The following is a 13,629-nucleotide window of genomic DNA, read 5'->3' on the forward strand; positions in this document are numbered from 1 at the left end:
TGATCTGATGAGATTATCCAAGAGGATATGTAGATTGACTAAGCTTTTGATAAAAACACCTAATAAAACGTTTCTTTATGGTTTCTAATTATGAGGTTGACTATGTCTTTGGGGCCTAAGGTTGTGTGAGTAACCCTCAAACTCAGGAATGGGAACCTCCCACAGTTTCAGGAACCCATAATTTGTTCTACAAAGTTCAAAGATAGTGGCTGTCCCTTGGTTCTCTGGGTCCCTCTTCCCCAAATGTGTTGTAATATTCAGAGAAAGGCCAGAGATGTGGCTGAACTGATGTGTGACAAATGTAACTATCTCCCTCACCCAGTTTTCAACAGTGTAATTGAAGGTGCAAATGAGTATGGGTAGGTGCTATAAGGATAGTACTTTGTCCTAACTTGGAGGTAAGCTGGCCCTTACCCCAAATTGCCCATAAAGGTGCAATCTTGTTTATCCTGATATCTTCTGATTAGGTCTCTGGTTTTTAACATTCAATTCAATGTGTCCATAGCATGTATTTCCTATGTGCATAGCACTGGCCTTGCCTGGGCCATTTGGCTGTGTAAATAAAGTAGGCAAGTCTCCCGGACAAGAGCAGCATTTTTCAACTTGAATTGCGTAGTCTTGATATATCTTCTGTGATTAGATTACACAGCAAGATATACACCCCAAACAGATGGATCCAACTTTAGCTTCTCTCTTCTTAGCCAAAGAGATCTGTATGGGCATTTTTACAATGGCCATATAGCTAATGATTGCAAATCTTTACACATATAACTCCTGAGGTGATTGTCTAAGGAAGCTAATGTTAGCAGGCTCGTTTACTGTAGTATCTCAAATCCAAAATAAGGAAATACAGTTTGTCATGGACAGAGAGTCACTGTCTCATACAGTGATAACATAGTGGTCAAAAGCACTGGTCTGGAGCTCGACTGACTGGGTCTGATCTATGGTCTCGAGGTCTATTAGCTGTGACCTTTGGCCTCTGCTTTTCAATCTTTAAAATGGAAATAATAATTTTACCCACCTCACTGGGTAATTGTAAGAATTAAATACGTGGAAAGTGCTTAGAACAGTGCCTGGCACATAGTAAATACTGAATAAAAGTTAGGTATTATTATGTATATCACTATTTCTATATTCTTTCTAGATGGAAGACAATGAGCTCAATCTTGTCTCAGTCTCACATAATCATCCAAGGAAAACAACATCACGAATATGGAGTTAATTAAGAAAAGGTACAAGGGCATACGTCATGTAGTCAACTTAGAATGGCTGGAGTTAGAACACTGGCCGCACACAGTTGGGTTGGTGATGTCTTGCAGAAGCTAAGTTCCCTTATGTGTTATGAAAAGGCCCAGAGCACTACTACTTAGAGCCCATTTAGCTCTGACCAACCACATTCTAATGACCTTGGTGCAAATGAGTCAAAAACACATGGACTAGATTTCCTGTTGAATGCACATGGCTTTAAAAATTAAGGGGAAGGAGCATTTGCCAAAATGAATTTTGTAATAATCAGTGTAATAATGAATGCTTCACTGAGCCAGAAACATCAATGGGTCATCTGTGATACTCATTAAACCCACCAGGCAGCAGGTTGAAATACTCAGGAAATACTTAGAAAGAGATCAAATGGGCTTTGTCCTATCAGTACTTGAAAGTTGAAATTTAAATAGATTTGGGAAGGAAACAAGAAGATGTTACTTAACTCTGGTCAGGTGCAGAACAGTAAGAAAGAATTAAAAAATACGCTGGACTGATTGCAGGACTGCATATTGGGAGACAAGATCCTCTGCCCAGTTCTTCCTCGCTTAGCTGCTAGACCATGGACAAATTCCTTCACTTCCTCAGGCCTGTTTTCTCATCTGCAAATTGAAGATTCTCACTATGATGTCCTCTAAACTCTCTTGCCATTCTGAACATCAATAGACATTTTTTAACAGAAAATAGGGACTCGAAACCTCTTTGTGTCTAGTAAGAAAATACCATGTCTAAGTTAGTAATAATAAGTTCGATACTTGGAAGAGAAGAATGTTCAAGGAGAGAAAACTTTCCTGATAATAGGAAATCTCTTCTTTTGCCAATTGAATGCTTCATTGAGGAGAGATGAAAAGCCCACATCCAGAAGGATATTTTAATGAAGCGTTTTTAGCCCAATCTCCTGCTGCTGCAGTCAACAGCAATTTGCACTAATGAGCTTTGACAGAATTAGAAATATTAAAGTAAATTAAAGATATACCAAATACACACTTTGACTCATTTGCAAATGTCTGGGTTAAAAAAAAAATCAGTGTTCATCCAAAGCCAAATAACCTAATCAGAGAACATACATATCCCTGGGAACCACAATAAATCCAAATTATTATTATTGTTGTTGTTGTTATAATTATTGCTTACCCTTTTTATTAACTCAATTGTAAAAATTTACCATTAAGATTTGGAGCAATAATTTCTGAGATTTGTCAGTTACTGGATTACTTCTGGGGTTACTTGCTTTCAGGTCTGCTACACTAGTCACTTTAAACTGGAGAGGAGAAAGAAGTTTTTTAGATAGTTTATTTTTCTCTAGTACTTTCTTGTTTTAATCATAGTTTCTTTCTTTCTTTTTCTTTCTTTCTTCCTTTCTTCCTTTCTTTCTTTTGAGGCAACCCTTGGTTGACCTCACAGATTGCAAGGACCTCATCAGCTTACAATCCCTTATTATTATTATTTTTTAATGCGTATAGCACCTGATCTTCCTAGGTAGTCTCCCATCCAAGTACTCACCAGGCCCAACCCTACTTAGCTTCTGAGATCAGACGGGATCAGGTTTGTTCAGGGTAACATGGCTGTAGACAATATATTTTTCTTATTTCTGGATCAGTGATTATTTACCAATGATGCTGCTATATTTGATTATGAAAGTTTTGTTCCTTATAAAATTTTGAGATTGAAAAGTTGGCAGACTGCTTTTTATTCATTCATAGATACACTTAAAAAGGTCTTTTCCTTGAGCCAGTCTAGCCTAAATGAGATTAAATCACTAAAAATTAAATAATTTCTTTAAGGTTATTTGGTTTAATGCTAGCAATGCTAGTACACCAACTAATTCCACAAAGATTCTAAAAAGATGAGTGAAGGGGGTCAAAGGTAAAAAGAAAAAAAAACTTGTAGTATGGTTAAACCAGAGATGATCTGGTCTAAGAAAATTGATTCATGGAGCTAAAACTCATATTAGGTTGGGGTGTCCTGGAAGTAATAGTAAATACTGCAGTGTAATGGCAATTTTTTCAGAGTGCCATTGACATACATTCCTGTGATCTGACTCACATGATCCTTGCATCAGGAAATACATGCAGCACATTTTATTCTGGTCTAACAAACATTTTCAATAGATTTATGTATTCTTTGAACAGTTCCCTAAGATAAGTTTCATCAGGAAAAAAAAAAGATTCTAATTATAAATAAAACTAAGCTCTATTATTCAAATTGATATTGTTTTAATTTTTATAGGCAATTGTTGGCTAGAAAAGGATATAAAGTTCTTCCTAAAGTTATTTAGCTAATGCACTCTCTTAATGTTTATACCGACAGTGAATTGATTCACCTATTTAATTTTTGAAAACTCTTGTTTTTCACATAGAGTTGCTAGCTTTTACAATAATTAGTAGTCATTACAACATTACATTCTTGAAATCAGTAAGTATAGACATACTTCAAAGAAAGAATAGAATTTCAACATGTAAATACATAAAGAGATTTTTGCTCCAAGTTATATCAACAGTGCTTCCTTATATTTAAAAATTAATACTCAAATGTTAGTAAGTTGACTGATATGCTTTGTTCACATTGTTGACTTTGTTACATGATTAGATATAAGGGATGTGACTGGAACGTATCCAGTCTCACAATCATTCAGGCTACACGAGTTCAGGGAGGCCAGAAATGGTACTGAAGAAACATTTGGCTATTCAGCCTTTCAACAGTGGGGCCAATGCCAGAGCCTTTGGCCAAAACCAGCTGCAGTGCATTCCAGCAGTTTTCACAGGGTTTCCCCTCCAAAGCCTCCTAAAGAGAATTCTTTGCTCAATCAATTTCTGGGCCTTCGTTGCACTAATCAAGGTTATGGCTGGAAATCAACTTTAAAAAAACTGGAGAATTTGCGTTTACTTACACGAAACGAGTGTAAACCTGAGAAGGCAGAAGCACAAGGAGAGATCGGCTGAGGTTAGAGAGAAAGAGATTAGAAATTGGGGAAGGAGGCTAGGAGTAGTCGCTCTAAAGATGCATCCCTGGGGAAAGAGAAATATTTAGAGATAATGTTTAGGAAATTTTGCTGTGTATTGTGTAGCAGAGCTTTCTGCTTGCTGCCTCTTCAAAGAGACTTTCATAAATTTTCTTTGAAGATGTTGATGGGAAATTTCTTTTCCTTCTAGATGATCACATGCTTTTTATTTTTGAAAACAAGAAGGCTTAGTCTTATTCAAATGGCAAAGAAGTAAGCCAAAGTCATACTGTCCTTGAAACAGTATTCACATTTAAATACCTAAATAGACATAGCAAATGGAAATATGTTTCAAGCACATTAGAGATGTTTTGACTCATTTTGATTCAGCATGTCTGCTTCGAGTAATCTAGAATAATTAGAAATGTGAGCAAAAATTTATGTGCACAGATATTTATTATACTATTATTTGTTGTAGCAAAAACAGTGGAAATCTCCAGAAGGGAAATGGTTCAGGAAATTTCATATAATCACACCATGGAATATTATGTATCTATTAAAATGATATTTACAGAGAGACTTTTATTAATTTGGAAAAGTTTCACGTGTATATTAAAGGGTTTTTTTAAAGTATAAAATACAATTTTATGACTCTGTGATATATTTCTACCTGCATAAAATATATGTTTTCATCTTCCTGAAAGTTTTCTAGGCTAAAGCATTTTTGGCCAGGCTAATGCAATAACACTTCAAATACCTATTTGTCTGTGCTTCGTTGCCCTCTGAAAACAATGTCCCCAGAAAAAAAGCCCGGCCCTACTTGGGGCAAGCACTTCTTCAGCTCACTTTTAACTAAATAATGGAATAGCTTTCTAAGAAGACGGGTTAGGTTAAACCTCTTAGTTTCTCTAAGAGGCTTTCAACCCTACCCTACCCTCTGCCGCAGTCTACACCACAGTCACCGCCTGAACTGTCTCTTTAGAGTAATAGGTCAATAACAATGGTTCTTAAAGAATAGTCCCTGAAGTAGCAGCAGCAGTAGCAGCTGGGAGCTTATTAGAAATGCAAATTATTGGGCTCGTCTCAGGCCCTCTAAACCAAAAACTCTTGGGGCAGGCTAATAGTCTAGGTTTTAATATACCTACCTGGGGATTACAATGTAAGTTCAAGTTTGAGAATCACTGCTCCATATTTAACTCCAGGCACTCGTTAGGGGTAGACCTCACTACTACACTATCTTATGATTACCAAATTCCTGGACAAAAATATTTTTAAACTATATTTACCAATGATTAATTATAGGATATGAAGTCCATCTGTTTTTCATCAAGATCTAAAATCTATAGATTGATCAAAAGTTGTGCTGATCTTCCATGAAATTGCTTTTCTTGAATTCCACTTGGTTTTTATTGAGGGATGCTACCAAACACACATCATGAAACTCATCATCTGCACTAGTTGGAATATTGCTGAGCCAGGCCTTCCCTTCTCCATTCTGGCATTCTCTCCCTGCTTAACATGATATATTTTTAATTTATTTACTTGCTTATTGTCTGTCTCTTCCATTGCAGTGTAAGATTCCTAACATAACCACTATTAACTACTGTATTGCTGATACCTAGAACAATGCCTGACCCATTAATAATGAATAATAAATGAATGAATAAATAACATCATTAGTTACATTACACAATGGCCAAGTATCTATAAAATTACCTCTGCTGGGTCACAATATCAACAATCACAGTATTTCTATTGATCATTTAACCTGTTTCTTTTTTCTTACGAACATCAAGCATTTGGTAAGTGACGAGGCTCTGTTTTTTAGAATTGACAGCCTGTGAACTTAGAGCAAACTTTGTAGAGTGCCAGAAGCAAGGATAAAGGTTTTTATGGTTTAGAAATTTTAGCCAATTCCTGATTCCATTTTATGGCCTTACCCTCATTTTTGCTTTTGCTGCTCCTGTTTTTACCTGATGACATATTATTCTTTTGTGACGTGAAATGTGAGCATTTTGGCCACAGTGTTCTGGTTCACATCGCAGTCCTACCACTCATTTGTCACATGACCTTGGGTAAATTACACAACCTTTGTCTGCCTCAGTTTTCTCAGCTGTAAAGTGAAGATTGTGAGAGTTTTTCACTTTATATGGTGAGGTACTTAGAATAATGCCAGATTCTTCATAAGTGCAGTTGTTATGATAATGGTGGTGGTAGTGGTCTTGGTGGTGATAAAAGAAACAAATAAGTAAACATAAAGACATAGAAAGGATATGATCAAGTGTTTATAGTGGTTATCTTCTTATATTTTTCACGTTTTCAAAATCTTAAACAAAGAATATGTAAAAAAAGAAATAAAAATTTTAAAATGGTACATGAAGTTCTGGACTTATGTAGCTGAGTTTAAAAACCATAACAGGAGAATGTATTCCAGTCAAATCCCTAAAGAGCAATATATAGATATGTCAGAAAAAAACCCAGTCCTCTAGTTTGTCCTAAGATATAAGGATGAGAGATACAAAGAGAAGTGATTCAATCCTAAAGATGCCAGTGTTGGCTTACTTCCCTCAAGAAGTCCTAAAATCTGCATATGAAAGTGTAGGAAGATGGTGATGGTCTTATTTGTTGTCAACCACAACAAATGATGTCATTTCAGGATTTTACTGCCATTTCTAAACTTATTTTTTTTATACTCAGCCTAATTTTAAATTTAAAAGAACATGAGATGCATATCAAAAAATAGGAGACACACATCTTTTGCCTGCTCTGTGTCCTGGGATACTGACTTCTATGGAGTCTACCAGTTGCGCTTCTTTGCCCTCTGATTTCTGTCTGGTTTAGCCAATGGCCATCCCTGACGATGGACTAAAGGGTAAGAGGAGATAGACACGGGGATGTTTGCTCCAGGCTCCTTCCCTGCAATGCCTTGGGTTGGCAGAAGCTGTGGTCCTCCACCAGCAGCTACAGCTCCCATACGGTAGCCCTCTCCTATGATTTCAGCTCCTCCCATGATCCAGCAACTGCTGCCTCTCATTTCTCTTCCTGACCAGGCTGCAGTGGCTCACTTCCAGCTGTAGCTAGCCCCAAGTTAGCCACCATAACTTATTGGTTTCCCTTAACCCACCACAGATTGTCATTAATCTCTCCACAATGACCTTGTTTAAGTGTCAAGAGGATCAAGACCCTGACTGATACAGAGGGAAATGTGCCAGAAGAGATGCAGTGAAGGAACCAACCAGGCTTATACACAAAGCTTAGTTCCAAGCCTCCTACTAGCCAGGTCAGAAAGAAGGGCATGATGGATTACGTGGCTCTCCTTCTCCAACAAAGGAAGAAGATCAGGCAGCAGCAGCAGCAGCAGATTTTTTTCTTTACACTGAGCTCTGAGAAAGATTTTCACATGCGTTTTTACACGATGGAACATTTCTTAGAGTTCACGCCTCTCACTGCTATTGTGGTGCTCTGAATCTTCATGTAGGAAGAAAGTGACTAGCATCACAGTCAAATTAAGAAGTGGTGCGAGAGCGAGGAACATTCGGCATCATGTGAGGTCACTCTGTCTAGCCAAGGTGATTGATAATCATGTCAGTGAGAGAACTAACTGCCAGGAACTTTGTCTTGTTTACTGTGGTAGCTTCTAGAATAGTGCTTCTCAATAAATAATTGTTGAGTAAAACAATAAATATCTTAAAATCCTTGTAGTGTCACATTTGGGCCTCATGTATTATAACTTCTCAATGCCACTTTTCATTAATGAGGAAATAATATATTGTAGAAGATGGTTCTCAAACTTGGCTGTACATTGGTGTTATCTGAGGAGCTGTGTGGAATACTCTTGCCTGAGTATCGTGCCGAGCTATTCTGATTTCGTTGGTCTGGGATTCAGCCAGGGCATGAGGATTTTTTAAAACACTATCCAGATGATTCTAATGTGTGGCCCAGATTGAGAACATGGTCATGCAAAATGTTCTAAAATTGGAGTCAAGAGACCTGGACCCAGGCCTCAATCCACTAATGACAAGCAGAGTTTAAGTCCTCTAAGCTTCGGTTTTCTTATGTGTAAAATAAAGATTTAAAAATATGTTTTAATGTACATTTTAAAAAATATTTGCCCTGGATACCTCACAAGCTGGTTGTGTGGCAAAGTAAAATTCTGTCTGTAAAAATTTTTTGTTATTTCTAAAACACTCTAAGCAGATATCACCATCATCATCAACATGTAACATGAAATGTGTTAACATACAAACATTAGCAACACAAAAATCTGCACACGATATTGAATATTCTTCCTCAGGTCACGTTATAAAGTCCCAGCAAAAGGCTGTGTTGGCTCGAAGACTTTCTTGAGACACTACTAGAAGTCTGTAAATTATTATCCCCCAAATAAGACACATCATTTTCACCAACAAGACTGATAGCTCAAAGTAGAGGAAAAATACTTTTTTTTTCAAACCTGACAAGCTTGGATGAAAGTCATGCCCAGATGTGAATTTCCATGGTCATTTGGCCATACATGACTTCAGTCTCGAGATTAGTCATATTGAACAGTTGAGCTATGCCCGGGATGGGTGGATTTGACCCTAGCATCATTCTATTCTCCAGGAAGTGTGCAGCCCCACAGTGCTGATCATTATCTGAGCTTTTTACGATCTTTGAGTCTGCTGGCTCATCTCCATTGTTTATTCATCCTCTTAATGCGTGCGATCGTAAGAGATTACATTGCTTTTCCTTTCCAAAAACCCCAATAGATATTTATAAGACTTCAGTTCCAAAAATTTGGTATTCCATGTTCTACAAGTAAAATTCTGTTTAAATATAGTGATACATTCGAAACTTATTTAGACTATAGCAAATAGTAGAATTACAATGACAATATTCTTATAAAACTATAGATTGTCTTTTATTTAGCATGAAAAAAATTTGTTTTCCTTATAAAGTGTTTAATATTTACTAGACTCCATTTAATTTTTGTATAATTTGACAAGATGGGAAGTAGGGAGAGAAAAACCTATAGGTTTTTTTAAACCTAAACTTTTTGAAAGTTACTTTAATCATGCAAGTTTCAGTGTTGGCTCATTATCACATGGCCATATCCTGGAGCAAAAAAAAAAAAATAATCTCTCTTATAAGTCCGAAATTCTTGTCAATCAAGTCCGAAGTCCTTAGGACAATCATTTCTCGTTAATGCCATGATTTTAATTGGACCAAACACCTTTGGCATCTCTTCAAGCTTACTCTAGGCCCAAATGTCAACTTTTATATTCATTTCTTCAGATTTTACTAAGAGATGCTGAATTGGGATGATGTTGATTTCTAAAGGGCTTTAGGATTGTGAGGATGTGGATGGGGAAGTGTATATGTAAAAGGTCACTTTGTCTGAAAAATTCACCTGAAAAGACACAACTAAATGTTAGCTATGTAGACAGAAAATGGAACAGAATTCTCACAGATTTCAAAAATATAACCAAATGTGTTTAGAACGTGAAGAGATCAGCTACGGAACAAGATAGCATAGGAGAAATTCATAAATGTATTGATACATTTTTTAAAACTTACATTATAATACTTTGATTCCTTGAAAACATTCATCTTATGTGCTCCAATGATTTTATATGTTCAGTTTGGCAACTGAATGATTAGATGGCAAATTACATGAGCTTGGCATGTAAGACCATGCCCAGATAAAAGTCACCTTTTTTTAAAGTATACAATTCAGTGGTTTTCAGTAAATTTACAGAGTTCTGTAATCATCATCACTATCTAATTATAGGGACATTTTTATTACCACAGAAAGAAACCCATAGCTGTCACTCCCCATTCCCCCTTACCTTAAGCCCTAACAACTGTTAACCTACTTTCCATCTTTATGGATTTGCCTGTCTCAAACACTTAATATAAATGGAGTTATACAATATGTGGTCTTTGCATTCATATCTTTTTTTAATTCTTTAGACATTGTTTCCTTTAATTCTCTGAGCATATTTATAATAGCTAATTTAAAGTCTTTGTCTAGTAAGTTCAACAGTTGGACTTCCAAAGGGATAGCTTCTATTAACTTCTTTATCTCCTGTGTATGGTCCATACTTTCCTGTTTCCTTGCATGTGACATCATTCTTTTGTTGGTAATTGTATATTTTAAATAACACAATGTGGCAATCTCTAAAATAAGATTCTCCTCCTTTCCAGGGTTTGTCGTTGTTGCTGTTCATTGTTGTTGTTACTTATGTGTTTGCTTAGTCACTTGCCTAACTAATTCTGTAAAATCTATGTTCATTTTACCCAAAACTACTGAAGTGTATTTTCTTGGTTAGTTTAGTGGTCAGCTAATGATTGAACAGATATTTTCTTAAATGCCTTGAAATGATAAGTTTCCCTCTCTTTTCTGAGGGGTTCTTTGTGTACATGTGGCATGATTTCAACACTGTGGCAGTTGATGATTCTTCTTTAGCTTTTACTACTTGCTTTTACAGAACTCCAAGTTCAGCCAGAGGCTAGAGATTAGTGCCTTCTCTTTCCTGGTCATGCACATGTGTATGGCCCTCAATACTCTTTGTAATGTGTTGGAGCTTTCCAAAGTCCCCTATCGACCTCTCTTTTTTCAGACTTTCCCTTTGGAAATCCCCACCTGGTATCACTGCCTCCAGCAGTTGTAATGCTAAACAATTGCCTTTGATTATTTTCAACAAATATCCTAGTGGAAGGAATTTCTCACTGAGCAAGGTCTGAGTTGAGTTAAATAAAGATAAAGTCTGGAAATGAGGTTTTCAGGGAACCACCAGGCAATTTACATCTAGATATGGGGCTTTGGGGGAAGCTCCAAACACGTCTGCCCTCTTCAGGAGCTGCAAGGCTGTTAATTTTCACGGCTACTGTGGTTGTAAGGCTGCTTTTATTCACTACTATCATGGCACTGGGGAGAGATGGATAAGAATAGAGAAGGTTAAAATGACACAAATTGTGCCGTCCTTATCAAGATTCAGCCATTTTTTTTGAATATACATTCCTAAGATTTGTGCAAATTTTTTATTAATTTCTAGAATTCTGAAAAAGTTACTTTTGAAAATTTTACCATTGTTATTCTTGCTTTTATTGAGGAGTGGGTTTCCATAAATCCTTATTCCACCATTCTAGAAATATTTCTTCCACTTAATCTCTTAAGCGTCATTGCTTGAGATAGTCCTGGTTTAGGATCACAACTCCAGCAATAGTCAGCCATGTGACCTTAGGTAAGATACTTGACCTTCCTAAGTCAAGTGGCTTTCACTTCAGAAGATTATCTTGGAAAAAACAAAATAAATGTTTAATTTTCTTTTCATTATACCTGTAATGAAATAATACTAGCAATCCACTTTAGTAACAGATCTAGTAACAAACCTGGTATTCCTTAACTGTTGGGGGGATAGATAACTAAACCTCTAGGCATCTATTTCAGCTATAAAATGTAGAGGTTTGCTTACCTCCCAAGTCCATTGTAGCACTCTTTCTATTAAAACTTTATACTTTCTTCTTCTGCTAAAAATTTAATAATGCAAATAAGGCAAAGAAATTTTAATTTACTCTAAACATTGTCTCTAAACATTTTCAAGGTCAAAATGGATGGATCCATTTATATGCACAAAGTATGTTATTTACAAATTATTTATCAGTTTATTAAATCAGACATTCTTTTAAGCAGAGCATTATTAATTTTGTGGTATTAAATCCTAATGTACTAATAGAGTTTTAAAAGTTAATCCTGATTTTCATGAATTTGAACTATCTCTATGTTTTTTTTCTAAATTCGTAAAGGCACCCGAAACTAAAATCTTTTTTAAATGTCCAAAATTGCAAGATAATAAAAATTTGAATTTAGAACAATATAATATGTATATATAACATAAATATACTTTTCTTACTCAAGAACTAGAAGCTTGCTTAGATTCAATCAAAAATGAAGTGAAACTAAAAGACTAAACCTCTTTTTCGGTTCACTTGGAATGACTGTCTTTTCCTGCAAAAGCTTTTGACTAATTACATTTCTAACTCACAGGACCTCCCAGATTTATTCAGAGTAAATACTCCATACATGCAACTACTGTATAGCTCTCTTCTTTCTGAACCCCACCCTAAAAAATACATGGTATCAGACTGATACATAATGTGACCATGACTGTCTTCTGGCATGACTGCGTCTTCCATAACTCTTTGTTCATTTCTCACATCTACTTGAAAAGCTCTATTTTATGGTACTAAATTCTAATAAACAAAAGATTGAGAAAACTAAAAACAAAAAGGTCCAAATCTGTATCTGAAATGCAAAGGTAGATTATTATAAATTTTAAAGTAATCATTCACTTTTAATTATAGAAATAATATATTTTATAGTTAAAAATTATTAAAATATCCAAAAATAAAAATATGAAAAAAGTCGCTGATCATATATAGTTATTTTTAATATCATGATATCTTTATTTTCTATACACATGTGCACACACATATATTTGAATATGTACATATTTTATTCTCTATATATGTATATATACATCTGAAATAAATATATATTTCATAATTATCACTGGTATCAGTTTGCCATCTTTCTGCTAAATATTCACAAAGCCTTCCCAATGTTTAACCTCTCATTTGTTAACTTCTACTTCAATGCTCATTCAAAAATTAGAGTGCTTTTTCTCTATGGGGCTTGTTCTGGAAATAATCTAAATTGCTTTCTGAACTGATGAGGTAGGAAGCAAAAATAACCTTGTTCTTTACATCCATTGTGTTTAACATTTAAAGTGAGAAATATTTCAGATCCCTTGTTTAATAAATATAAGGAAAACACATTGATTAGTTTTTTTAACTTGACATTTGTCTTTCAACCCAAATCTGTGTGGCAGAGATGGTTGCTAAATTTGTCCTGTTCAGTTAGCCACCCTCTGTAGAGTGTGGCCAGCAAACACTTGGCTTGAAGGCCAATGGCCCTGTCAAAAGAAATCAGCTGTGATCCTGTCTCAGTCTGCTTCTCTTGGCATTTCCAGAGTCTTGAATAATTGCCATTAGATTCATTCCTCTAAGCAATTTTAATTTGCTATCTCCTCATTGCATTTTTAGATTGTTAGGTCTTTCTACCTGGATTCCAGCATAATTTTTAAGAGGAAATAACTAAGCTTCCCCATATTTGGGCTAGCACTGGCCAGCAGGAGATCTGGGCTTTGGTCCCAGTTTGCCACTAAACAGCTGCATGACCTTGGCCAACACTCTTCACCTCTCTAGTCCTCAATTTCCTGAAACTGATCTCTGAATTTCCTTTCAGCTTTAAAAATTGTTTTGACAGTGTAATTTAATTATGCAATAAAATCTCAAATCTAGTTCATCTTTCTTCAGAGTTACCCAAGGGTAGGGAAGGCAGGATGCATGCTTTCGTTTATTCACCAGCCATTCGTTGGCATTGT

The 13,629-nt window shown here is 35.8% G+C and overlaps 1 pseudogene; it reads right to left on the reverse strand.

The window, feature by feature from the left end:
- Window positions 1-2,714: 2,714 nt before the first annotated feature.
- LOC118608949 lies at window positions 2,715-2,833 on the reverse strand (annotated as a pseudogene).
- Window positions 2,834-13,629: the final 10,796 nt, after the last annotated feature.

This window comes from Rousettus aegyptiacus, unplaced genomic scaffold (assembly GCF_014176215.1).
Source record: "Rousettus aegyptiacus isolate mRouAeg1 unplaced genomic scaffold, mRouAeg1.p scaffold_m13_p_10, whole genome shotgun sequence".
Taxonomy (NCBI): Eukaryota; Metazoa; Chordata; class Mammalia; order Chiroptera; family Pteropodidae; genus Rousettus; species Rousettus aegyptiacus.